This window comes from Marmota marmota, unplaced genomic scaffold (genome assembly GCF_001458135.2).
Source record: "Marmota marmota marmota unplaced genomic scaffold, marMar, whole genome shotgun sequence".
Lineage (NCBI taxonomy): Eukaryota > Metazoa > Chordata > Mammalia > Rodentia > Sciuridae > Marmota > Marmota marmota.
In genome coordinates this window covers 282,948-307,027 of record NW_025999960.1, presented here as the reverse complement: position 1 = coordinate 307,027, position 24,080 = coordinate 282,948, and the positions used below count along the sequence as shown (strand labels likewise).

The following is a 24,080-nucleotide window of genomic DNA, read 5'->3' as shown; positions in this document are numbered from 1 at the left end:
TGCCCTCTGTTACCAAGCAGCCACATAGTACTTACCACTTTATCTTCATAAATATATTTATAGCTCTGTTATCAGTTTCTTGGATCAGTTCTCTCCTATTCTTTCTAATAAAATGCCACATAATTCTTCTGAAATATTACTTTGATTTTTTTTAAATGTTAGCTTATAGTAAGATCAAGTAGGTGTCTGACGGGCAAAACGCTTTAAAATACTTGCTGTCCATATCTTGTGGGGTTTTTTTTGTTTGTTTGTTTTGGTTGTTGTTTAATCAGAAACCAAGAGGTCAACAAGCTAGGTTATAAACCTGGAGAAATTTTAAATTTTTACTCAAATACTCAGCTGTCACAGACCAAAGAGATGGGACACAAATTTAATAGCCACAATTCAGGCTGGATATTTGAAATATGAAAACTGAGAGTATAACAGATTAAGTAGAAGAGTGTGACAATCCCTGAATTTCACATAATTAAGTGGCTCCCATTCCCTTTCATTTTAAAAGTAGCAATATATACACACATATATACATACATAAACGTGTACATATGTGTACATATAAAACAAAGACAAACACATCAGGCTCAGCTATAGACATAGGAATACCAATAAAAGTAATGCCCACATTAGAAAAACATTTACCACTTCACTAAACTACAAAATCCAATATTTGTCTTGTTTAGTAACTGTATTTTGTGTAGAACAGAATCACTTTCTCAAGTGTGACATGTAGTTCTCTATTTCATCTGTGTTTCAGTGAGCCTTTTAAATGCTATGACAAGGAGGGGTGAGACAGCCTCAACTATGTTTGTCAAGTGGGTGAGGAGTCAATTTTAAAAAATACTCCAAGCTGGGCATGACTACCCACTCCTATAATCCCAGTAGTGCAGGAGGCTGAAGCAGGAGGATCGAGAGTTCAAAGCCAGCCTCAGCAACAGCAAGGCACTAAAAAAACTCAGTAAGACCCTGTCTTGAAATAAAATTTAAAAAAAAAAAAAAAAAAAAAACCACTGCAGCTCATTAGAGACCAAATCCTTTGTTTAAAATAATGACAATATTGAATTGCTAAAAGAGCTTACAAATGCTTACTTTCTATCTCTACATTTATCATACAGCAGCCTACAAGTAACAGTAAGGGAACAATAGTAAGACATGTAATAAAGCATATATAATTTGGCAAAGGTGGTAGGTGCTAAGGAGGAAAAGATGGAGTAGGATAAAAGGGTCCCGGGTTTGGAGGGGCTTGCAATTACATAGGTGGTCAGGGAGCAATGACAGATTCAAAGGCCACAGAGCTCTCTAATAAAGAGAGTAGTTGGATATAGGTGATCTACAGATCAGTATTATACAAGTAAAGAATTCCTAAAGATAATTAAAAAATTGTAGGGGTGAGCACATAGACATGTAAAAGAAAAGGAAATACTTTCAATTAATAAAAACGTAAGGAGATTCTTCATATCTTTAATAATCAAAGAACTTAAAACATGCCATATCATTTGCTACCTGATTAGCAAAATAAATGGCCACTGCCAAGTGTTACAGAGGATGTGAAGTCACAAAATTTCCTATAGAGCAGTGGTGGGATTGTACAATGGTTCCACTACTTTGAATAATGATGTGGCATTATCATCTAAAATTAAACATTCACATTCATTGCCAGTACAATACTATTTCCTCCAAAGTATATAACCAAGAACAATACATAATATTTTTTTCCTTCATATTTTATTGGTTCATATTAATTATATATAACAAACTCATTGTGACAAAATTATAAAAGTGTGGAATATAATTTGCTTTTATTTGGTCCCCAGTACTTTCATTTGCCTTCCTTTTCCTGTTCCTTTTTCTCTACTCTGCTGATCTTTCTGCTAGTTTTTTTTTTTTCTTTTAGTGTCTTCTGGCTATACATAATAATGAGATTCACTATGGTATATCCACATACCATATACCTAAATGAAAAGTTAGGTCAGATTCATTCCACTGTTTTTGCCTTATCCTGTCCTTCCTCCCTCCCCCTCAATCCCCTTCCTCTACTCCACTGATCTTCTATTTTGATAGAAATCTCCCATCCTGCCTCTACCCCTCTTTATTTTGGACTAACTTCCACATATCAAATAAAACATTCAACTTTGGACTTTCTGGGTCCAACTTTCACTTAGCACCATAGTCTCCAGTTCCATTAATTTACTAGCAAATTCCATAATTTCACTCTTATTTATGGCTGAGTAATACACCCTTGTGTTTATATACAACATTTTTTAAAATCTAAGTTGTTTCCATAGCTTGTTTATTGTGAATTATGCTTCTATAAACACTGATGTGGCTGCATTCCTATAATATGTGGATTTTAGATTTTTTAGAAATATGCTAAGGAGTGGGATAGCTGGGTCATATGGTGGGTTCATTTCTAGTTTTTTTTTTTTTTTTGTTGTTGTTGTTGTTGTTGTTGTTTTAAGAAATCTCCACAGTGCTTTTCAAAGTGGTTGCACTAATTTGCAGTCTCACCAGCAATATACTTTTTCTCCATACCGTCACCATCAATTCTTATTATCTGTATTCTTAATAACTGCCATTCTGAGATTAAATCACAATGTGTTTTGTTTTTTTTATTTGCATTTACCTAACTGCTAGAAATGTTGAACTTAAAAAAAAAATGTTTGGGGCTATTTGTATTTCTTCTTTTGAGAAATTTCTTTTTAGGTGGGAATGGCAGTGCACACCTACAATTCTATCATTTTAGGAGGCTGAGACAGGAGGAACACAGTTTAAAGCCAGCCTCAGCAACTTAGGGAGGCCCTAAAGCAACTCAGCAAGAGCCTGTCTCTAAAATGTAAAAAAGGGCTGGGTTTGTGACTCAGTGGTAGGGCATTTGCCTAATATGTGTGAGGCACTGGGTTCGATTCTCAGCACCATATATACATAAATAAAATAAAGGTCCATCAACAACTAAAAAAAGTGGAGGTCTGAGAATGTGACTCAATGATTAAGTCAGGGTTCAATCCCTGGTGTGTGTGTGTGTGTGTGTGTGTGTGTGAGAGAGAGAGAGAGAGAGAGAGAGAGAGACATACACGGAGAGACAGAGAGAGACAGAGAGAGAGAAAGAGATATTTCTGTTTAGTTCTTTTGCCCATCTATTAACTGGGTTATTTACTTCTTTTTCTTTTGTGTGTGTTAAGTTTTTTTGAGCTTTTCATAAATATTCTGTCCTATCTGAGGAGCAAAGATCTTGCAGTCTGTGGGATTCTCTTCATGCTCTTTTTTTCTTTGCTGTGAGAAGTTTTATAATTTAATACCATTCCACTTACTGACTTTTGTTTTTATTTCTTGTGCTTTAGGGATCTTGTTAAGGAAGTCAGTTCCTGTGATAGACAACCTGTTGAAGTGTTGGGCCTACAGTTTCTTCTAGCTGTTGCAGTTTGGGATCTAATTCCTAGGTCTTTGACCCACTTTGCGTTGATTTTAATACACAAATCTTCACAAGAAGGAATCTTTACAAGAACAAAAACACAGAAAACCACTCAAATATCCATCTACAGGAGAGAAGATAAACAAACTGTGGTGTCAGGGCTGCCCTGTTTAGGAGCTATGAACACACCTTTAAGTCCTGAGTAAAGAGGTACTGGACTGGTATTGCACCCTGCAATGCAACTGGACTTTACCTCTGCTTGGATAAGAAAGGTGTAGCTCTGGGAGTGGATGTCACCTGATGGGGTTGAATCACACCCACATGTTTGTAGTAATCCTACCCTTCTGCCCTTTTTTGGATAGAATGTTCCATGGGATTAGTTTCCTCCATTAATAAAACCCGGGTTCGAGGTGTGCTCCCTCCTTTTCTTGCCTGCCTTGCCTACCTGGTGGGAGCTGGGTCAGAGGGGCCATCACAGAACCCAAAGAAAAAAGGCATTTCTCTGTTTATGTGTCATTATTTCATGACAGCCCACTTCTCCTGGAGTGACCCTAACCAGTTTAGTCGTGTGTCATAGCACAACAGCAGGATACACACACAGTTGTCAAAACAAACTAAAACCAACATATGTGCAGTATGGACAAATTTATGCAATACAATAGTAAATTTAAGAGTTTCCAGTAACAAGATTTTTTTATAAAGTTAAAGCAATGACATATATGTATTTAATTATTTTATTGGTAATTCATTTTAATTATAATTAAAAGGGTGAGGGCTATGCATAATTTTTTTATTCATTGGTTCTTTAGTTATAAATAAGAGTAGAATCTATTTTGACATAAATATACAAACATGGAATATATCTTGTTCTAATTCAGATCCCAGTACTCTCTAACTCCTTTCTTCTCACAACTATGTATTTAATTGGTTTTCTATATGCACATGCACACACATACACACATACATATCTGTTAATAAATATTCATTATATTGTAAGTAAATATTGATTATACATTTTAGAAATACAAATTCAATGTAACTATACAAAAAGATTAAAAGGGAATGATAACAAAGTTACTCACAAATTTTTGAGTGATGAATTCAAAAGTGTTTATTACAATACTGAAAATAACCAAGGGTAATTCTAGTTTTGATCATGGTGGGATAGATTTTATTAAATGAACTGTTTCACAAATAGCAAAACAAAGTGTAAATAAAATATAAAAACATGTTTTGAAGAAGTTGGAGAGGTGACTAGAAGCAGACAGACAGTGGGGGGAATTCAGCTCTTCAGAAAAAGAGAACCAGGAATAAGATTTACCTTTATACAGCTCTCCCCTAGGGCATCACCAGACCCTGTGATACAGAGTGCCTGCTGGGAATCAGGAGAAAACAACTGCAAGCTTATTGGCTCAAAGAACAGGATGGGGTAAAATCCTTACATTATACAAAGATATCTAATTTCTAACACATGGCAGACTATGACAAGAAGATAAAACATAATCCACCCAAACAATAAAAAGATATAAGTAGGGGCTGGGGATGTGGCTCAAGCGGTAGCACGCTCGCCTGGCATGCGTGCGGCCCGGGTTTGATCCTTAGCACCACATACCAACAAAGATGTTGTGTCCGCCGAGAACTAAAAAATAAATATTAAAAAAATTCTCTCTCTCTAAAAAAAAAAAAAGATATAAGTAAAAAAACAATGAGGATGATGAAAAGGAATACTAATAAAATCTTCAATTTCATTAAACCCAGAAGGCAATGGAGGAACAATGGATAAAAAGGAGAAAGAAAAATATCAAAATGCCAAGCTGGTAGACTTAAGTTGAACCATATAAATTATCACGTTAGATATAAATGAAATAAATGTTAATAAACGTTGGGAGTTTCCCTAAGAACTCCCCAGGCCTTCAGACATGGCGGTGGGCAAATTGCCAGTGGGCAGATAACAAGTTGTTTTGAAAATTTTCTAATTGGTCCCCCCCCTACCCATCTTCCATGCTTGTGGAGAGTTCGTGCCCCCCCATGAATCTTATGCAGGGTGGACGTGAGTGATGTAGGTGATGACCTGACCTTTACTATGATTGGCCCCGGGAGCTTCTGGTTTAAGATAACTGACTTTCACTTTCTATATAAGCTAGCACCAGCTTGCAATAAAGTGCTTCATCTTTGTCACTGCTATCTGTGTGTGTGCATTTTAATCTCCGACCACGAATCTTGGCTTTTCATTGGTGCCGAAACCTGGGAGGAGAGATTCCTCATTCTGAGGACCCCCTCTCTCAAGGTTCCCCGTCCATGTTTACCTTTTTGAGCGCTGCTACATTCCACCCAACATCGGCTCTCCAATAGGTGATTCCTTCTGATAGACAATAGGTGAGTCCCCTCCCCTTCTTTGGGAATCCATCTCCAAACGGCTATATGCAAAGGCCTTGACTGTGAACGTCCAGCAAGGCTCTTGAAGCCTAGTTTGGAGGAGAGAACGCACCCCACCATGACTTTCACAGTAACGGTGGACTCTGTGGATGCCCATTTCATGGTTGATGAGCTATAAGGGACAGAAGAATAGGCACTCTCTGACTCTCTTTATCTAAATTTTCCTTCTCCTCTCCTGGGAAAAGCCCTGACTTCAGGCGGCCTGTGACTCCTGGCCTTCCGAGGTCTCGCTGGTTGGGCTCTTTGGTGACGACTCATTTGCCCTCCGGGCCCGAGTCTCTTTGGTTGACTTCTCTTTTCGGGGACGCCTATAGGAAACTCAACCAAAATCTGTTCCAGTCCAGGCAATTCACCTCTTTTCTTCCTGTCAAGAGGCATTATGGGAGCCTCTTCTTCCCTCCCTGATGATTCCCGTCTCAAATGCCTCCTGGCTAATCTTAACCAGTTGTCCCTCACTCCTGACATCAAACCCAAACTCCTCATCAAATTCAGTACACAGAATTGGCCATATTACCAATTAGACAACCAAAACCAATGGCCCCCAGAGGGGTCTCTAGATCCTCAAATTCTTTGTGACCTTTTTAACTTCTGCGAGCACTCAAAAAAGTGGAAGGACATTCCCCTATGTAGATAAACTTCCTCTTTTCATATTACCCTGTTTTACTTGGCCACTGGCTGGAAGAATCAGCACTCAAAAAGCTAGACACCCCCTTACTAGTTTTTCACAAAATATATAAATAAGGCCTCTGGCCTTGAGCTGGGGCTTCACAGAGATGGCTACATTTCTAAGATAACAAAGTTACCAACTGGGCTCCATGGTAACAGCTGGCAGGGGGAGGAAAGAAAAAGAAAAAAAAAAAGGTCTCCCCTTCCCAAGTGTCCTTGAAAGGTTAACTTGCCCAGAACACACACCAAACAAACAAACAAACAAACAACAACAACAAAAAAAAACAAACTGCTTTTTGTGAACTTCAGCAGACTGTGAACTTCTGAGCCCCTTCCCTTACATGTTGGGTACAAAATTCTGAAACTACCTGAACTTGGGGTTCAGGGGATTAATAGATTATAGCAGAAGATGTTCCCTCTGAATCTGGCTACAACCAAATAAGACTGTTTCCCTATCTTCACTGCTATCTTAGGTGCCTTGCCTTGTCTGTCCCTACAACAGTATAATTCTATATACTTAAACATTGTTTATGTTTCATGAAATGGTAAACAGATGTGACTAATTGTGTGCTGCAAATAACAAAATATCTCTCATTAAAATGGAATAATTTGCCTAAATACAGAAATTTACAAGGATTATTTCAAAATGTGAATAAAGAAGGAGTTAACAGATGGGAAAGAGAAATTAGAAAATTCTAAATATGGATTTAATAGAAGGAAAATGTGTTCCTGGATAAGAGAGTCTACAAAATTAAGTAAATAAGAGGATTTAAGTAAATGATAAAGAAGGTCTATGTAAGTGGGTTATATATGTAAGTTTTTTGAGCAAGTAATCTTAAAGGAATTAAACATTATACAACTATGGTTAAACAACAATTATTATTTTGCAATATTGTGATATGTTATTTCTTTAAGAGCTAAACTTGATTAATATAAAAACATCAATAATAATTGTGGTACTTATTACTCTTCTTTGTATATTAAATGTGTTCATATTTTCCAGGTATATAAGTCATTAAGATAGAAGCTTTAAAAAAAATGATATCAAGCTGATGTTCTCCAAAAGGCTACATGGTAATTTTAGGCTTATAATAATAACATATTGGAGATTTATTATTATCATTTAATGTTCTATAAATGGACCTGTTATCAATAAGATTAATATAAAGTTCTATACACTGGGTACAATTTAAATGTAATATCATATTGTGTTAGTAGTATTCATGTGACATCAAGCAACAATATATATATATAAACATTATAAAATGACATTTAAAAACAAATATCAACTTCAATACTAGAACACTTTACCTAAAATTTATAAAGAGCCCTGGCTTACCTGAGATAAGGCTGTGCCTCCCCATCTTACTAAATGTAAGAATGACTCCAAAGTGAGCCAGGCTTCAGGTAAAGCCCAATACTCTCAATTTAAGGTGAAACTGACTTTGCTGGATGTTTATGATCAAGATTTAAAGTCAAATTAAAATGGCCAAGAAAACCAATATTTGGCTCTGGCCCTCTGAGTTGATCCAAATCCAGAGAATAGGGAACTTCTCTAAAGAGCTTTGGGCCACATAACCTCCTGATCAGGGAGATTAATGAGACCACTGGAGAATGAAAAGCCAATCCGTACATTTTCTGTGAATAGGAGGGTCATTGGAGACAGGAGACATCCCTGATGCTTCCAAGGGAAGCTACATGGTCAAGCAAGACCTGGACCCATCCTAGCGCAAATGGCACTAGCAGAACTAAGAAGCTGTTCACAAGTTCACCCACGAGTGACCCCTATGGGAACTCGGCTGACTCTTAACAATAGATAGAAACAAAGTCAATTTTGACCAGCTTGATCTTAAACACCTAACAAAAACAGTTAAGCCAAAAAGTCATTCCGAAGAGTAATAAAAGACTAGAGCAGCTAAATAAGAGGAGACAGCAACTAGCTAACGGTCTCCATGGGGAATGTTCAGTCAAGTATGGCCTTGGTTCCCCCGGCTCACAGAATCTCTGTTAGTCCTCTTTATGTTTCTCCTAATAGGACCATGTCTATCAAATTGCCCACAGAAGTTCCTGCAAGATCAGATACACAAATTCACCAACAAGCTAGACAATCAACTACTTCTTTAAGACTACCAGCCCTGATGCCCAAGATGGAGACCTACGACTCGTAACCAACTCCTCTGGCTCCAGAGACTCTGTGCCCATCTAAAACCCTCTCTAACGCCTTTTTCCAGTTTTTACAACCCCTCTTTCACTTCCTAGGAATGAGAACTACTCTCCAGCAGGTCCACTCTGCTTATTCTGTCTGCTCTACAATATCCCCACAAGGAAGCATCAAACCTAAACTCCCCACACCTCAGATGAGGAGCCACTAGCCAGGCAAAGACTGGTAGATCAACTCCACTCCCTGTGGTTCCTTATCCATTACCCGGGAATATATTTCCATAGAGTCCCCAGTCTCTTTTGTCTGAACCAACATAAAACACTCAGAACAACGGCTGCTTGCATCCCTAGAAAGCCAACGCACTTCTGACTCTTAGGCTTCATTGATCTATACCTGCTTACAGATCATCACTGACACATTGTCCTACCTAAACCAAACTTTCCCTGCTGCAAGTCCAGCAAATTGCTTTCTGTGAGCTTCCCTAGCACGGCCCTTACTTGCCGCAGTTCCAATAAAAGTTTCCAGCGCAGATGTTTCCAGCTTGCCCAACTCATCCTACAAAAAGGATCCTATTAAACCCCTGCAGAATGTTCCTTTATGGGAACCCGAGGAAAATAACCTCACCATAATTCCTCGGGTTTGCCTTCTGGGATCCACAATTCCCAATTCCCTTCTGCCAGGTTTTTGCCACCATAACCTAACCATCAACCAAACCACTTATTCCCCACTGGGTCTCTTCTTCTGGTGCAATGGCACTCTCACCACCCTTATACTCTCCAACATGTCTAGCACATGTTTATTAGTCACTATAGTTCCATAGCTCACTCTCTATAGCAACTCTGAAGTAAAATCCATCCTTAACCCTCTAAAATGTGGAAAATGGACTGCATTTCTTCTGTTAGTGGTAGGCATTTCATTAACAGCCTCAGTGGCAAGCGCAGGGTTATCGGGAGAAGCCTTAGGTCATTCCCTATGGGCTGTCAAGGACGTTAATTCAAAGCTTGAAGGAGCACTTACTTCCACAGCAGAATCTCTAACATCCTTACAAAAACAGTTCACCTCATTGGCACAAGTCACCCTTCAGAATCGCAGGGCCCTAGATTTACTCACCACTGAAAAGGGCGGAACCTATCTTTTCCTTAGGGAAGAATGCTGTTATTATATCAATTAATCGGGTCTTGTAGAAAACAATGTTGTTAAGCTCACTGACCTGGCAGCCACCTTAAGGACCCCAACAAGTCAAAACCTTTTCTCTTCCTTAATGTCCACTCCCCTTCCTTGGACCACTATGTGTAATCTTTTTAATGTGTCTATTTTTACCATGTATTATAAAGTTTATTCAAACTCAAGTAGGTAAAACCTCTAACCAAACTTTTAACCAGCTTCTACTTGGAAATTATCAGCTTCTGGCCACAGATGAATCAACCGCCTTCTCCAGAGAATATCCCTCACAATGCTGAAAAACCCTTCAAAGATCCCTGGGATACCCTCTTGAGAGCGATATCTGATGATGCCTGGCTTGTACCACACGTAGAGACTTATACCAACTGGAATGAAGTGATAATGGACTTTGGCTTCAGGGAACATTTTGTGATGTCACATCTGACCTTATACCAATCTTTTCAGCTCTCTTGTGGGGACTCCTAACTTCCCTCCTTCAGACCCCTTCCCCGGCGACGCCCCCACTCAGCAGGAAGTACCTAGAATAAATCAACGTCCCTTTCCATATAATAACAAAGAAGGGGGAATGTTGGGAGTTTCCCTAAGAACTCCCCGGGCCTTTTAGACATGGCGGTGGGCAAATTGCCAGTGGCCGGCTAAGAACTCTCCAGGCCTTTCAGATAAGGAGCCCATAATGCAACATGGCGGCAGGCAAATTGCCAGTGGGCTGATAACAAGTTGTTTTGAAAATGTTCTAATTGGTCCTCCTGTCTTCCATGCTCTTGTGCTCTTGGAGAGTTTGTGGCCCCCATGAATCTTATGCAGGGCGGACGTGCCTGCACTGTAGGTGATGACCTGATCTTTACTATGATTGGCCCCGGGAGCTTCCTGGTTTAAGATAACTGACTTTCACTTTCTATATAAGCTAGCACCAGCTTGCAATAAAGTGCTTCATCTTTGTCACTGTGATCTGTGTGTGTGCATTTTAATCTCCGACGACGAACCTTGGCTTTTCAATAAGAGCCTGAGCTTGTTGGACTATATGCTGTTAACAGAGGTATACTTCAAATCATGAGCAGTAAGCATAGAAAAGTAGGAATGAGTATATAAGAAAAAACTATGTTTCTTTTCTTTCACTTCCTTCTCTCTCTATCTCCCTTCCTTCCTGTGATTGAATACAAGCCCTCATTCATGCTAAGGACACACTCTACCACTGAGCTTTACACTCATCCCTCAGAAACAACCACAATCAAGAAATATTAAGAGAAACAAATAGGATTGTGGGTTTTTTTTTTTTGGAACTGAGGATTGAACCCAGGGATGCTCTACTACTGAGCCACATCCCCAGCCCTATTTTGTATTTTATTTAGAGACAGGGTCTCACTCAGCTGCTTAGCGCCTCACTTTTGCTAAGGCTGGCTTTGAACTCACGATCCTCCTGAGTCACTGGGATTACAGGCATGAGCCACTGCATCTGGCAGGGTTATTTATTTGGTTTTTTTTCCCCCCTAAGACAGGGTGTCTTATTATATTGCCCATCATGGCCATCAACTCCTGAATTCATGTGATACTCTTGCTTCAGCCTCCTGAGCACAAGCCACCACACCCAGAAGGAATATTTTTAAATGATAAGAGTTAATTAATCAAGAAGTCATAAGAAGCACAAAAGCTTTTGCAACTAGTAATAGAGTTTCAAAATACAAGAAGCAAAAACTGGTAGAATTACAGGAGAACTAGACAAATTTAGTATATTTATGTAGAATGCAATTACTGACATAGTTGGATTTAAATCTTCTTTCTGTTCTACCATGTTTTTCTATTTGTCTTATTTATCATTTGTTCCTCCTTTCTAACCTTTTTTTGGATTAACAGACAAGGGCGGAAAAAAAACACCCTAGTATTATAGAAGATTTGCATAACACTAGCAACCCATCTTAACCTAATTCAATTTATATATATAAAAAAGTATCCAAATGCAGAATATACAAGTACCCACATTATACTTACCAGCACAGGCCATGTGTACAAGGCCAGAAAATGTCAATAAATTTTAAATGGGGTTTTAAAGAACTACCTGGAAGAATGAAAACCACAATGAGAAGTAGTAAAGTACTACGAATAGACTTTCTTTACTTATTAAAATTCTGCCTTGCCCATGACTTAAGCTATTTTAGAGACAGCCTGATCTAGTGTTGATAAAGCTATGTTCATTTTCAGTATTTAGTCAAGCATTTTTTTTTACATGGTAAAGTTAAATAAAAAGGCTTCAGAAAACCCAATGTCCCCAAAAGATTTTCCTATATCCTCACAAACATTTCTGAGAGGAAGATTTCCTGGATTTCTTCACATAATTAATATAGTAGAATATTATTCTAATATAATGAAATAATACTCCATAATAAAAATGACTGGTAAGACATGAATACTAAGTTGAGCTAAAGAATCCAGACACCAATGAGCATCTACTATATGATTCCTTTTAAAGAAGTTCAAGAACAAGCAATCTGTTATAGAAAGTAAAACAGTAATTACTTGAAGTAAATGGCGAATGATTGAAAGAGACATGGGGGAACTTTCTAATAACTTGATTGGGGTATTGTTTACACATATTGCCAATTCATCCAAGTAAGTAATGGTTTTTAAAACTTGTCCAGCATTAAGAAGCCCACTATCAATCCCATCTAAATTCTTTATTTTAACTAGGAAAGAAGTGTTAGTTGCTCGTTAACTCCTGAGAGCATAATATTAGTTCAAAGCCTGCTTAATCAGAAGCTCCTTTACAATATATGCATTAATAGCACAGTTCGGTTGCTAACTAAAGCAGATGCTTTTGGCACCCCATAGATATTTCCACAGATGTCAGCCCAACTTTTAACTTCCCAAGATTTCAGGAAGTGCTCTGTCATTGCACCTGTTGGTCTGGAAATGCTGAGAATTAAGGCTTCTGGGAACAGTCATCAACTTTAAATAGTCAAGCACATTTTCCCCTTGAAAGGGATAACTCTGATTCATGTCATAATCAACACTGGTTCTCAGAAATACTAGAGACTTACGTGCATCATTTATTAGCTCTCCTTTTTGTTTTTCTTGTCATATTTCTCTAATTCTTTCCTATAATTACTTTCCAAATAAATCTTCTCTATCTGGGGGGAAAAATCTTTCAAATTGTATAATTATGATGTGCATTTCACTATACGCAAATTTCACCTCAAATTTTAAAGTGGTAAGAATAAAGATGATTATGAAAAATAAAATCACATTTTAAAAATTTTAAAAATGAATATTTAAAAATAAATATAAGTAGGATATTGATGGAGCTATAATAATGTCAAGAATAAAGGACGATAAAAGATCCAATCACATGCACCTCAGGTCTAAAATAAAAGGCTCGCCCTTGTTCTTACATGCTTACTTAGAAAGTTCCTGATTATAACTCAAGTTTTTTGAGTGGATAAGACCACTTAGAAACTTTACCATTAAAACTTCACCATTCACAGGTAAAGAAATTGTGGCATATATACACAACAGAATATTACTCAGCATTAAAAGAGAATAAAATCATGGCATTTAAGGTAAATGGGATGGGGCTGGAGAATATTATGCTAAGTGAAGTAAGCCAACCCCCAAAAACCAAATGCTGGATGTTTTCTATGATATGAGGATACTGATCCATAATGGAGATGGGGTCGGGGAGCATGGGAGGAATGAAGGAACTTCAGATAGAAAAAGGAAAAGGAGGGGAAGGGAGAAGGCTGGGGTAGGAAAGACAATGGAATGAGATGAACATCATTACCCCAAGTACATGTATGAAGACACGAATGGTATGACTCTACTTTGTGTACAACCAGAGACATGTAAAATTGTGCTCTATATGTGCACTATGAATCGAAATGCATTCTGCTGTCACATATAACAAATCAGAATAAATAAATAAATTTTAAAAAACTTCACCATTCAATAATTCTCACAAGATAGCAAATTTATTTCTGTAAAACTATTTAGTATATACTTCTTTAAATGACTTGCTAAAAAGAAAAGGTACCAGGAAATATAACTACCACAACAAAAGAGTAGAGCCTGGGTTCAAAGTGAAGAAGCCACTTTTTTTGTTGGGTCATGTAAACAGCAAAGCAAAGCTCTGTTTTGCAGGTGTCCTGAGTCTAGTGGTTTTCTATCCTACTGAATTAATAAAAATTAGCAAAGTTTTGGAAAAATAATTTCTGGGGATAATATTCATTTATTATCTTAAAGGAACTCTCCCCCCAAAAGAACAACAACCAACATAAGTATGTGTAGGGTATATTTCAAGCTTGGTCAGGACCCACTTAGAGCAGATTTCAATGGGATGAAATGTCAGGGAGAGTTCCAGCAGTGGATGTGGTGGCTAAAGGTTTGGCAGAAAACCACAATTTTTTGCAGGGTTGCTGACTAACTAATGTTCTAGCTCAGGCAAGCTACCTAGTCATTCTGTGAGGATGAAAAGAAAGGCTACATGAAATTTGTTTTTAATCTTTAATGAGAATTACATTTGTCCTAGCTTTATTAGTGTGCCTTAGGTAAAAGGTCTGGGTTTGAAAATGGGTTTCAAACTTCTTGCCCAACTCACTGGGATTCAAACACTGGAAACAAGAAATCCCTTCTGAGAAAGAATGAGTGCTGACATATATTTGAAAAGGATGGTGGAATGCCACATTATGATGTGGTCGCCATGAAACAGAATATATTTTCATATAAGTTATCCACATACTTCTTACCAGGTTTTCCCCACCAACAAGCTACTCAGGGAGGGTAATCCATTACACACTGAGCTCCAAAGTTGTGCAACAGTATAAAGATAAACTGTCTTAAAGACAAAAGGACCAGGGCAGGGGATATAGCTCAGTGGTAAAGTACTTGCCTGATATGCAAGGGGCCCCAATGCAGCAAAACAAAAAGTGTACAGCCAAAGCGGAACAGGAAGGATTACTACATTAGTGGAACTACATCAGTGGATTACTATATCAGCACCCACAGAGGATAACCTAGAAGCCAGTTAGAAATGCAAATCTCTAGGCCCCTCTCTAGACCTAGTTAACCAGTCTGTTTGCCCAAGCAAACCAGGAGATGGAGAGGTAGACCTAATCACTGTACTAATAAGCAAGAGGCCAGCCTTTCCTCTCTGAGACAACCACCACGCCAAGATGAGGCAGGAACTGGCTACAAGATAAATAAGGGCTCAACTCCTCTCTGCCTGCCTTTGCTTCTAATTTCTGATCTAAAAATAACAGTTCTGGGGGCTGGGATTGTGGTTCAGTGGTATAGCGCTTGCCTAGCATGTGTGAGGCACTGGGTTCGATTCTCAGCACCACATATAATACATAAATAAATAAAATAAACATTCATCAACAACTAAAAATATACATAAAAAAATTAACAGTTTTGAAGTAGCAATTCAGGTTTTAACTTAAAAAAAAAAAACACCTCTCCCTTTAAATCTCAACCACTAACTCCTTATGTCTGTAATATTTTAGGGATTCTTATACACAGCTCCCTTTGTTTTCTAGTTCTCTATGATATATCTATTATCACAGATTTTCTACTCCCCACTGCCATCAGCTCAAAAGTTTTTAACCCCAATATGCTCTAAAACCCGATAAAAATAATTTGGAATCACCTGAAAAGGGAAACAGGGTAAGAAGTGAAAATAGAAAAGGCTGGGGTGGGGTGTTGATGGCAGGGCTGGTGTCTAATGTTATCACACACAGGTGTGAAATTGGTCAAACTATAAAATTAGTATACTCAAATTAGTATATTAGAAAACTGAAGACTATGCAGTTGAATTAAGAATTTTTAAATTTAAAGTTGTTTATAATGCTACTACAGTAATCTTTTTTAAAGTTGTCAGTTTTTAGAAATGAGTGACAAAATATTCAGGGATGAAATGATATTGACATCTAGAATTTGCTTTAAAATATAGAAGGAAATAAGAGTAAAGATATAGATGAAACAAGATTAGGTATGGCTTGATAATGGTTGAAGATGGATAATAAGTACATGAAACTACATTATACTATTATGTATTTAAGGATTTCTATAATAAAATGTTAGATTTTTCCTATAGATTTTTTCATCTATACCTTTAAACCACAGAACAATTAAACATCTTTGACCATGAGACACTGTCTTAAGTTGTTCATTTTTCTATCATACTAAGGAACTCCCCAAGTATTTACAAACCAAATAGTAAAATACTTTTTATTTTAGCTATCTACATGTGTGCGTGCACACAGACACACTCTCTCTCTCTCAAAATGGAACAGGCTCTTACAGTTAAGAGGGTTCAAAGGAAGCTAGAACATAGAAGGAGTATTAATGATGGTGCATTGATTTAATAATAGTTACTTCTTTTGTTCACTAAAATACAGTTACAAAAGGTGCTCTGGCAAAGTTGGTACGTATTGAAACAAATGAAGCAGCAAGGGAAAATAAGACAAGGAAAAAGGAAATGAGCCTTCCAATTCTCTGCTGTTAATCTTAGGAATGGTAACCAGAATGGAGTTGATGAAAAGGTCCACACGATAAGTTAAGATCTTCTGCTTCTTTGATAAAAGGATGTTGTTTAAACTGATGTGTATTAAATGTCAGTAAATTACGATCTTATGACAAGATGAAAGAATGCTGCCCTTCTACCTAATCTAAGCTATTGGCATACCACATGGAAGTTAGAAATTTGTCCAAGGTCACTCTAGAAGTGATAACTAAGTGTAAGATTCATGCTGTTCCCAACTATGCCTCTCACTGACTCCGTATGTATTTTTCAAATGGCTATTATGCCTTGACTAGCAATACCTGATTTCTCTCATAAGCTTCCAACCCAAACTTCAAACTACCCAGAGGATACCATCCCTGCTGGTCTTGCACAGTACTCTATGATATGCTCCTCTCTGAACACATCCTGACTCTCTTACTTTTGTGACAAACATCACATGTGCTGTTCCTTCCCTGTCTGGACCACCCCCTATGTCCTGGGACACATACAGTTGTCCCTCAGTATCCACAGCTGTTCAAGTACCTTATATAAAATGGTACCATATTTGCATATAACCTACTCACAACTTTCCCATATACTTTAGGTCATCTCTAGATTATTTATAATACTTAATACAATGTAAATGCTATGCAAATACCCATTCTACTGTATAGTTGAGAGAATAACTATGAGGAAAAAGTCTATGCATATTCAGTACAATATAATTTTTTTTTCTGAATATTTTCAGTCTGCAGTTGATTGAATCCACAGATAATGAGGGCCAACTGTACTTTTAAGATTCAGCTCAGCATGGGAGGAATAGATAAATTCTAGATAGGGAAGAGGGTGAGAGAGAAAGGGAGGGGGCAGGGGATTAGCAAGGATGGTAGAATGTGATGGATATCATTATCCAAAGTACATGTATGAAGACACAAATTGGGTGTCAACATACTTTATATACAAACAGAGATATGAAAAATTGTGGTATATATATATGTAATAAGAATTGTAATGCAAAAAAACAAAGTACATGTATAAAGACATGAATTAGCATGAACATACTTTATATACAAAGATATGAAAAACTGTGCTATATATGTGTAATAAGAATTGTAATGCATCCCGCTGTCATGTTTTTAAAAAAATAAAATCAATTAAATTAAAAAAAAAAAGATTCAGCTCAGGCATTCTGTCCTTCAAAGCTTTATTGATCCTACTTCTTATCACATCCCAGACATGCCTGTATGAGAGCCCTGATTTTAAAGTGTCTGTCTTCTTGCCTAAGCTGTAAGATGCTTGAAAACAGAGACCATGTTTCTAATATCTGATCCCACTGTCTCACGTGATACACACCAAATATAGGGGCTCCTCAAACATACACTAATGTCCTGACGATTCCAGTTTTCATACTGGGGATTGAACTCAGGGGCACTAAACCACTGAGCCACATCCCCAACCCTTTTTTGTATTTTATTTAGAGACAGGGTCTCACTGAGTTTTTTTTAGTACCTTGCTGTTGCTAAGGCTGGCTTTGAACTCACAATCCTCCTGCCTCAGCCTCCTGAGCTGCTAGGATTATAGGTGCGCACCACTGGGCCCAGGCAACAGTGACTTTGAAGATAAATTGGGGTAGATGTGATAACTGGTATCAGCCTTGCTGCCCACAATGTTACAAAGTGAAATGTCATGCTCCTCAAGATGTAGATGAATCAAATTCATGATGTTGCTTTAGAATGTCATTATTCCGAAGTTTGCAAATTTGATTCCCAGTAGGATGGAGGAGTACCTGGGGGCCTGTTTCAACTTGTAACTGTTCTATCTACTGTAACCCTAACTCCATATATCTCTTCCTTTTAGCTCTTAAAAACCTCGAGACTTGTCTGTTTCCTATTTCCCTACACAGATGTACCAACCCAGCCTATCCTGGCTACTTGGACTGCTGCCCAGTGCGGAATATGTCAATCCACAATCAAGTAGAACTAAGAAAAAACACTAATTCACCAAACATAGTGTGAGCAAGCATCCCTGCTCAGGAAAATGCACTGACCAAGAATCTTGGGCACAAACGTACACAGTGCTTTGATTGGAAACTGCATCTGTGGACATGCAGAAGGGGCAGCATAGTAACCAAGAAGACCACAACAACTGGGGAGCAAAGTTCAGCTCGGCTCTCTTCCACAAAGATACAATAATGAAAATAATTAAATGGCAAGTCACAAATTAGCACTAGTGACAATTATGCACTGCTAAGATCAGAAGGTGACACAGAAATCATTTCTGGTTGTATGAAATTAACATCAATTGGAGTAATGTACTTGAACTACTAATACTTTGCACCCCAGCAGCCAAAAATAGTACTGATTTCAATCTACTTTGTCTTTTAAAAAAAATTTTTTAGTTGTAGATGGACACTATTAACATATTAGTTAATAGTACCTTTAATACCTTTATTTATGGACATATTAGTTAATAGTACCTTTAATACCTTTATTTATGGACATATTAGTTAATAGTACCTTTAATTGCTTTATTTATTTGTTTGTTTACTTTTATTTGGTGCTGAGGATCGAACCCAGAGCCTCACATATACTAGGTAAGTGCTCTACCACTAAGCTACAAACAGCCCCCCACTTTGTCTTAATTACAGCAATAAAAGCTATATCTTTTATATTAAACTTTTGTAGTTTGTGTTCGTGAATTATGGTCAAGAATTCACTATATTTTAAAAACAGAAAGAATCTTACCAGCATACTAAATTGATTGGGGGAAATGGCAAAAACTGGGTTAGGAAGGGTTTGTGGAGAATGACCTTTTAAAAATAATTTTTTTTTATTTTTTAATTTTTATTGTTGGTTGTTCAAAACATTACATAGTTCTTGATATATCATATTTCACACTTTGATTCAAGTGGGTTATGAACTCCCATTTTTAACCCGATTACAGATTGCAGAATCACATCAGTTACACATCCATTGATTTACATATTGCCATACTAGTGTCTGTTGTATTCTGCTGCCTTTCCTATCCTCTGCTATCCCCCCTCCCCTCCCCTCCCCTCCCCTCTTCTCTCTCTACCCCTCTACTGTCATTCATTTCTCCCCCTTGTATTATTTTTCCCTTTCCCCTCACTTCCTCTTGTATGTACTTTTGTATAACCCTGAGGGTCTCCTTCCATTTCCATGCAATTTCCCTTCACTCTCCCTTTCCCTCCCACCTCTCATCCCTGTTTAATGTTAATCTTCTTCTCATGCTCTTCGTCCCTACTCTGTTCTTAGTTACTCTCCTTATATCAAAGAAGACATTTGGAATTTGTTTTTTAGGGATTGGCTAGCTTCACTTAGCATAATCTGCTCTAATGCCATCCATTTCCCTGCAAATTCTATGATTTTGTCATTTTTTAATGCAGAGTAATACTCCATTGTGTATAAATGCCACATTTTTTTTNCCGCACACATACTCTAGCTATTGTGAACTGAGCTGCTATAAACATTGATGTGACTGCATCACTATACTATGCAGATTTTAAGTCTTTGGGTATAAACCAAGGAGTGAAATAGCTGAGTCAAATAATGGTTCCGTTCCCAATTTTCTGAGGAATCAACCTAGGTGTTCCTCAATAAATCAATGGATCAAGAAAATGTGGTATATGTACTCAATGGTATCTTACTCGCCTTGAAAGAAGAGTAAAATTATGGCATTTGCCAGTAAATGGTTATAGTTGAAGAATATCATATTAAGCAAAATGAGCCAAACCCACAAAACTAAAAACCGAATCTTTTCTATAATATGTGGCTATTAATTCACAACAAGGCAGGGGGTGGGGGCCCACTGGAAAAAATAGTGTTCCCTTAGATTAGGTAGAGGGAGGCGATGGGAGGGAAGGGGAGCGGGTGTGAGGAAAGGAAAGATAGTAGAATGAGACAGACATTATTACTGTATGTATATGTGACTGCATGACCAATATGATTCTGCAACATGTACACCCAGAAAAATGAGAAATTACATCCCATCTATGTATGATCTATCAATGCGCATGAATGCATTCTAATGTCATGTACAGCCAACTGAAGCAAATTCAAAAATTAAAAAAAAAAACACATACGTACAGAAAATCAAATCAACAACAAACAATATGTTCACATACACTTCCCGCCCTCCCACACCAGACAGGTGTCATTTAGCACACGATCTGCTACAAATGATTTTTCACCAAGAGAGTGGTTCTCACAAAGAGATGTGGGTATTGTAGGGACAATCCCACTACTGTGGGGACTGAAATTGAGATGCTATCCTGCTCTGCTCTCTGAAATTGTCAAACTGGTACCCTCAGACCACTAAGTTCTGGAGGGCTGGCATACAGCATGGTGGCCATGCTTACAAACCTCATACACTATCATCTGGCTAAGAGAATAGACCGTAAGGGTTCGCACCATGCACAAAGGGTTGCACATCCAAAACGCAACTTTGCAAGGCGTTGCATGGGGTGATTACCTTGACTGTGTTGAATACTGCACCGGGATGTCAAGGGGCCAGGTGGCAAAGGGATGACAAAGGGGCCAGACTGCCTCACTGGGGAGCTGTGAGTCAGTCGAGATCCATTTCATTCCGTGATGCCATCAGCAAGGAAAGTGCGCGGGACAGTGGTCAAACAACCAGCAGCCCATGGTGTAGAACCAGAGAAGAGGGCGGACAGCCTTGAAGCTGTGTGCTGTATGCCAGCCCTCCAGAACTGCAGTCCAGTTCCTAACAGGAACTCATTGCTTTCTGAAACTTCGTGAGCATGGTACCGGTTCCTATTGGCATTCTGGGCTTCTGAGCTCCCACCGGTATTGCCCATTAAGCTTGGACGACAGCGTTCTGAAGCATTTCCACCTTGTCGCTCTAACCTTTTCAAAACTGCTCCTGCAAACCACTTCCACATTTGCCATATTCTGGCAGATAAATAAAAATAAAAAAAATGCATAGGTAGCTTTCACCCACACCCTGAGAACTGTGTGAGGCTGAATTCAATAGTGATGGACTAATCTGACAAAGGAAATCTCAAGACAGCACAACATTCAGTCAGTGCCATGGACAGTGCAGGCAGTTTTTAGCCTGGCTTACTGTGAGAATCAGGAGCAGAAAGCAGAGCTACGGGGCATTGGAAAAAAACAACATTTGGCCAGAAAAATGTGTGTAACACTGGGGCCAAGGAGGTGTGTTTGTTGAGCTCTGGAAGAGATGCGAAGTACTATATATACAGGGACGACAGGAGGGTAACCTGCAGGGCATCTCAGGAATTTGCAAGACCATACCCACCAGAGGTCCAGAGTATAGGAAAGCAAATTTCTTAGAGATTATGTGGGTGACCTGCTTCAAAAGAGGGGACTGGGAAGTTGTTTTCAGCATGTTCAGCTGCCCAGGACCTGCAACGGTCATTATCCCAGGTGCCTGAGGTATTGCGCAAGCTGGCAACAGAACTCGGCCTTACTCAAGTGGCAATGCTTCTTCTGGAATGCAGATGCTGAGGTTAGGGGGGCAATGGACAATTCTACCCAGATTTCAAATGAAGGGTCTGGGAGGCCAGAGTGAGTGTAGCAGAGCCAGAGGCCCTGCCGATTGCGTCTAAGCAGCCCGTGTGTGAAGCTGAAAGGTTGAGGCTCAAGCTGGAAAGGAGACACCAGGAATTAAGAGATGCCAATCACATGACTGGCTGCTGAGAAAACCTGGAGGCTACAGAGATGTAAGTCTAAATGGAGCCCATGTGCACGCAACCAGCCAGGTTAAAGGGGCAAGGCCGAGAAAGCCCTCTCGAAGTAACGTCTTACAACCACGTATCCCAGATGATTTTCTCAGAAACAGGTGACCAGTGTGCAACACTGGGTTAATTTTGCCACAACCCTTCTTTCTGCCACAACCATATTCCTCCCTTTGCAAAGGGGAATATTTATTCTGTACCACTGCATACTGGATGTAGGAAATTGGGTTTTGATTTTACCCGTGCTCTCGGTCAAGATCTTGCCTGGAGTCTCAGAGGGGACTTTTTGGCAGTGCTGATCTGCTAAAATGATGGGCCTCTTGTAAAGGAACTTTTTTTCTTTTCTTTAACTGTGAAATGGACAGTAGCTATTAGGGACCAGGGGCAGAATATTATGATCTGGAGATGAGGTGTCCCCTAGAAGCTCAAGCTATTGCAATGATATTCAGAGGAAAAGGAGTAGATTATGACAGCTACAACCTAATCAGTCCGACTGAGTGGTTACTGTAGGCAAGTGGGACATGGCTGGAGGTGGTGGGTTACTGAAGGGGTGTCCTGAGAGTGCTCTTCTTCCTGGGGCCCCTTCCTCTCTGTCAGCTTCCTAACCCATCATCAGTAGAGTACCTCTCCTATCCTGGGCCCTGTCCCCATGATGTGCCGCCTCAATGTGAACCCAGAGCAAAGAAGGTGGCCTTTCATATGCTGACACCTCTGATAACCTGAGCCCCAAATAAACTGTATCGCCTCTAAGTTGTTCTGAATATGTATTTTGGTCGCAGTAATGCAAAAAATAACTGAAAATAAAGGCATAGGTCCTTTTGGGTTTGTATACCTTTAACTCCTTCCATGCTTATGACAAGAGGTTCCTCTGTTGCCACGGTAGCCATGTTAGCCAACAGTCTTAGAACACAGGCTTCTAACAGTTGATGTTTAAAGCCACTTCGAAGAAGGGTCTGAAGGACTTCAGACAGCTCGTTTATGCCACTGGGTTTGGCAGCATCTCTTGGTGTGGGCAGCACGCAGAGCTCAGCAAGACTCATCTTCAATGTGAGTGTGTGTGTGTGTGTGTGTGTGTGTGTGTGCTGTGTGTATGTGGGTGTGCGCGCGCGCGCGCGCGTAGGGGATGGGGGGGATAGACATTGTGCCTGTGCTTCTCCCCACTTCCATGCCTGGCACATAAAGGAAAATGCTGAATTAAGGTGCCATTGGATGATGAGAGAATGGGCATTGAAACAGCCATACTTTCTAGAAAGAAATTTAGTAGCAACTATCGTAAGACTTGTGAGCTTTGGTCCACTGAGCCAACAAGTAGGAATATGAAGACAGAGACACTCAGAGTTTGATAGATAAAAGGTACTGACTGACATTAATAAGACAATGTTAAGGACCCGTGAACATGTAACCTAATGGTCATTAATAAGTGATCGCTGAAGTAGCGTTAATAAGAACAGGGTTAAGAACTACACAACAGTCATACATGGGTTTCTTGCTGGCTGTGCTATCATTTAATAATCTCTCTACTGATGTGACTCCAAATGTATATGGGTGTGTGTATGTATGTAAAATGTACACTCATACAAGTATGTGTGTGTGAGGAAAAAGGAAAGATTATAAGGAAATCCACCAAATTCTTCTAGGAATAGTACTCATTCTCATTTCCTCTGGATCGAGGCATCAGATTTTTATTTTCAACCTCACACTTTCCTGTATTTTTCAAATTTTATTCAACTATCTTGAATAACAGGTAGATCTTTCAACTTAAACAAGACAAAGTGTGAGAGGGAACAGGAGGAGACGCTCAGTACAGAGGGTTATTAGACACTGCAGATAGAAAGGCCTGCTCCTTCTGCCCTTGACTGGGGGGTGCAAACACAGGATGAGCTTCTGACAGAGCGCAAGAACTGCGAACGGAAAGAGGAGTGGGAATTATTGCTAAAGTGCATGATCTCTTCCCAATATCTTACGTCAAGGGTTTTTTTCTTTTGAAGCTTCCAGATTGAGGCAGAAC

General features: G+C 38.9%; 1 protein-coding gene across 6 annotated transcripts in view; it reads right to left on the bottom strand.

Annotated features, from left to right (window-relative positions):
* The window catches only part of Ppfibp1 (PPFIA binding protein 1), a 199,756-nt gene that overhangs the window by 79,297 nt on the left and 96,379 nt on the right, over nucleotides 1–24,080 (bottom strand). Inside the window, exon 1 of one of the 6 annotated variants that reach the window (XM_048802471.1) lies at nucleotides 2,251–2,256. The exons of the other annotated variants lie outside the window; for them this stretch is intronic. The gene's annotated coding sequence lies outside the window, so the exon portion shown is untranslated. Of the gene's footprint in view, nucleotides 1–2,250; nucleotides 2,257–24,080 lie in introns of those variants that run through there. 6 annotated transcript variants of the gene reach the window in all.